The sequence below is a fragment of the Vigna angularis genome, chromosome 3 (assembly GCF_016808095.1).
Source record: "Vigna angularis cultivar LongXiaoDou No.4 chromosome 3, ASM1680809v1, whole genome shotgun sequence".
Lineage (NCBI taxonomy): Eukaryota > Viridiplantae > Streptophyta > Magnoliopsida > Fabales > Fabaceae > Vigna > Vigna angularis.
Genome location: NC_068972.1, coordinates 36,256,871 through 36,261,956, shown reverse-complemented (window position 1 = coordinate 36,261,956; position 5,086 = coordinate 36,256,871).

Sequence of the window (5,086 nt, the reverse complement as noted above, 5' to 3'; positions counted from 1 at the left end):
TTTCAGTGTAACTAATTCAATAACCTTGTAATCACAAAATGAAGAACTAAATTATCAAATTAAAACATATCTAGCTTCCCTTACCTCGGAGATATACTGCCCAGCTCATAGGATTACTCCGACCGTGCCTTACACCGTAAGGAAACTCTAGAAACACCTACAGATCACTAATTAATGATAGAAACAACTCTTAGAGTTTAAATGGAACTATAAATTAGGAGAAGGAAACTCCAAACACATGCAGGAGCAGAAATTCTGTGAAACCATAAAATTATAGAAAATCGAAAAAAGAGGAATGAATCTTACTGGTTCAAAACGAGAAATTGATCGATAAAAATTGTTGTCATTGACGCAAGGATTTTTTAGGCACTCTCTGATCGTTGAACAGATAGCACTATAGTGAGAAATCAGAAAACTTAAGGAGAATATAGTTTTAGAGAGATAGATGTGATTTAGATAATGAACCGAACTTTAGAAATTTCTATTTATATTATAAGATTATTTAAAATAAAAATAAAAATGCTCGTCTCATTATTTTAATACACTTATCTACTATAATATTCTATTTTTTAGGTCCTTACAAAAATAAAATTAAAAATTTAATTATAACTGAGAGAGTAAAAACATATTTACCCGAAAAACATAAATAACTTCTATGAAATTCTTTCAAAGTAATCCAATATAACCAAATTTTAATATACATTTAAGTAATTATTTTTAATTAATTGCTACAAAATGATGCCAATATCTAAAAAAGGAAGAAAAAAAAGATGTATTTAAAATCAGAATAGAGAAAAACTAAAAAAGAAAGAGAAAAATTGACGAAAGAAAAAAAGGAAAAGATGAAAAATAAAAATAAATAAAAGAGTTATAAATTGAAAATAAGATTTATAAAATAAAAAATAAATTTTATAAAATTTATACTTTTTAATAAATTAGAATTAATTTTTTATTTTTTTCATCAATAATATAGAACGTGCTAATAACATATTTTTTCTATTTACTAATCAAAATATCTTGGAACTTCTAAATGTTTTTACATCTGTTCCCAAACTTTACTTTAATTAATAAATTTTCCCTATTAGTCTGACTACGAGTGTTCAGTTTGCACCATGCTTTTAAACGTCTTATCTTCTTAATTTTAGCATTAATTAATTAATTCGACCGTTGATGGTCTGTTACTTTGACTGTTTCACTCGGCACAACACAAGTTTTACTTCTTACTTAATTGTTATTTAATTAATACAATTGAAAATTCCTTACCAATAATATTTTTTAGGCTTAATTACCTACTTAGTTCCCATGTTCGGAGGTAATTTGCTGTTTAGTATCCGGTTTTAAAAATGTAGGCATTTGATATCTATGTTTTGAAATTTGTATCAATTGAATCCTACCCACTTAACGCCGTTATAATTGATAACGTTTTTCTGACTGTGTATGTGATTTGTGCAATCGTGGCAATGAGGTGGCTTAAGTGACTTGACGTGGTAGGCTTCCTCCAAGACTGAACCTCCAACCTACCGCACGGCCAATTCTCATCCAGTCTTCCTCATGAGCGTTCGTCTTCCTCACGAGCGTTCGTCTTCCTCACGAGCGTTCGTCTTCCTCACGAGCGTTCGTCTTCCTCACGAGCGTTCGTCTTCCTCACAAGCGTTCGCCTTCCTCACGAGCGTTCGTCTCCAACAACTCACGGCCTGCGCCTAACGTCTTCATCTTCTTCAATCACCTCCAACACCCGTGATTTCCCTTCCACCGTCTCACAGCCAACATCACAATCATCAACCAGCATCCAGTTCAACTTTACCCATTAACCAAACTTCCCTCCAGCAACAATCATTATCCCTCCGCCAACCACCCAGAATTCCAGAAAACCAAACCAGATACTGGGACTAAGCCATCAAGCTTCCTTTCATCTCTAATCACCACCAAAGGAGTTGAATCTTTGAACAGGAAACACGCGCACACAACAGAAACCCACCATTCCTAACTACCCAAACACAAAAACAGAAAATAGATAAAGGAGAAGGGGAGAGTCAATCGGCGGCGGCTTCCAAGGCTGACGGCGTCGCGGTTGGGAACGGATCCGGTGGTATTTGGGGTTTGCCGGCGACGCAAGAGGTGGTGGCACGGGTGGCTGGGTCGACGGTGAAAAGAGAAGGAGAGAGACCAGAAGCAACTTGCGGTGGTCTGCTTGGAGGAGGCGGCGGCCAGAACTGCTCCGACGGGCGTGAACGGCATCGCCGGCAGTGGTCCTGCTGGTGCTTAGCGTCGCCGGCGAAACTTCGGATGAGGTAGAGGATCCTCTCGCGGCGAAGGCCACCCCCACCTCAGTTCACCTCTTTAACCTCTGCTACTAGCTACCTATAAAAAAAACCCTAATTAGTTTATTTCCCCAATTTAAAAAATGTAACCCCATTTCAAATTCCCAATTCAGCCTGCCACGTCAAGTCACTTAAGCCACCTCATTGCCATGATTGCACAAATCACATACACAGTCAGAAAAACGTTATCAATTATAACGGCGTTAAGTGGGTAGGATTCAATTGATACAAATTTCAAAACATAGGTATCAAATGCCTACATTTTTAAAACCGGGTACTAAACAGCAAATTACCTCCGAACATGGGGACTAAATAGGTAATTAAGCCTATTTTTTATTTTTATAAATAAATTGCATATAAGCTTAAGATGCTCATAACATGCAACTACGCATATGAAAGAAATCACGTTTTTAAAAATTTAAAAATAACTTTGTACTGAAAAATAAAGCTAAATATATTTTTATTTGCTGACAAATTATCTAATTGTACTTATAATTTTTAACAAATTGTTTCTAACTTTGTTGTTATCCTATGATTTTTTTTTTCATTTCATTTTTTGTTCTCAAAATGTATTTAAAACACTTCAAAATACGATTTCACTTGTTCTTTTGGGAAAAATAATGTAACAGTTTTTTAGGGAAAATAATTTCAAATAAAATTATCAGAGATCAATGGATAGCATACAACATCAAATAATCTACCATTGATCTAATCTAACACATATTTAACTTTTCTAAACTTGTTCGACTATTTTTTTTTCTTGTTAAAATTAATAATTTATTTAATTTAATAAATAATAAATATTGGAAAGAGTGGAGCGGGAAAAGAAATTCGAATTTCTCTGCTCTCTTCTCTCTCATTCGTTCCGCAACGTTCTCAAATCTCTTTCACTTTTGAACATTTCCAAATTAGTCTCGCTCTTCTTCTTCTTCTTCTTCTCTCTACACACTTCGTTCTGCAACGTTCTGCAACGCCGTTATAATTGATAACGTTTTTCTGACTGTGTATGTGATTTGTGCAATCGTGGCAATGAGGTGGCTTAAGTGACTTGACGTGGTAGGCTTCCTCCAAGACTGAACCTCCAACCTACCGCACGGCCAATTCTCATCCAGTCTTCCTCATGAGCGTTCGTCTTCCTCACGAGCGTTCGTCTTCCTCACGAGCGTTCGTCTTCCTCACGAGCGTTCGTCTTCCTCACGAGCGTTCGTCTTCCTCACAAGCGTTCGCCTTCCTCACGAGCGTTCGTCTCCAACAACTCACGGCCTGCGCCTAACGTCTTCATCTTCTTCAATCACCTCCAACACCCGTGATTTCCCTTCCACCGTCTCACAGCCAACATCACAATCATCAACCAGCATCCAGTTCAACTTTACCCATTAACCAAACTTCCCTCCAGCAACAATCATTATCCCTCCGCCAACCACCCAGAATTCCAGAAAACCAAACCAGATACTGGGACTAAGCCATCAAGCTTCCTTTCATCTCTAATCACCACCAAAGGAGTTGAATCTTTGAACAGGAAACACGCGCACACAACAGAAACCCACCATTCCTAACTACCCAAACACAAAAACAGAAAATAGATAAAGGAGAAGGGGAGAGTCAATCGGCGGCGGCTTCCAAGGCTGACGGCGTCGCGGTTGGGAACGGATCCGGTGGTATTTGGGGTTTGCCGGCGACGCAAGAGGTGGTGGCACGGGTGGCTGGGTCGACGGTGAAAAGAGAAGGAGAGAGACCAGAAGCAACTTGCGGTGGTCTGCTTGGAGGAGGCGGCGGCCAGAACTGCTCCGACGGGCGTGAACGGCATCGCCGGCAGTGGTCCTGCTGGTGCTTAGCGTCGCCGGCGAAACTTCGGATGAGGTAGAGGATCCTCTCGCGGCGAAGGCCACCCCCACCTCAGTTCACCTCTTTAACCTCTGCTACTAGCTACCTATAAAAAAAACCCTAATTAGTTTATTTCCCCAATTTAAAAAATGTAACCCCATTTCAAATTCCCAATTCAGCCTGCCACGTCAAGTCACTTAAGCCACCTCATTGCCATGATTGCACAAATCACATACACAGTCAGAAAAACGTTATCAATTATAACGGCGTTAAGTGGGTAGGATTCAATTGATACAAATTTCAAAACATAGGTATCAAATGCCTACATTTTTAAAACCGGGTACTAAACAGCAAATTACCTCCGAACATGGGGACTAAATAGGTAATTAAGCCTATTTTTTATTTTTATAAATAAATTGCATATAAGCTTAAGATGCTCATAACATGCAACTACGCATATGAAAGAAATCACGTTTTTAAAAATTTAAAAATAACTTTGTACTGAAAAATAAAGCTAAATATATTTTTATTTGCTGACAAATTATCTAATTGTACTTATAATTTTTAACAAATTGTTTCTAACTTTGTTGTTATCCTATGATTTTTTTTTTTCATTTCATTTTTTGTTCTCAAAATGTATTTAAAACACTTCAAAATACGATTTCACTTGTTCTTTTGGGAAAAATAATGTAACAGTTTTTTAGGGAAAATAATTTCAAATAAAATTATCAGAGATCAATGGATAGCATACAACATCAAATAATCTACCATTGATCTAATCTAACACATATTTAACTTTTCTAAACTTGTTCGACTATTTTTTTTTCTTGTTAAAATTAATAATTTATTTAATTTAATAAATAATAAATATTGGAAAGAGTGGAGCGGGAAAAGAAATTCGAATTTCTCTGCTCTCTTCTCTCTCATTCGTTCCGCAACGT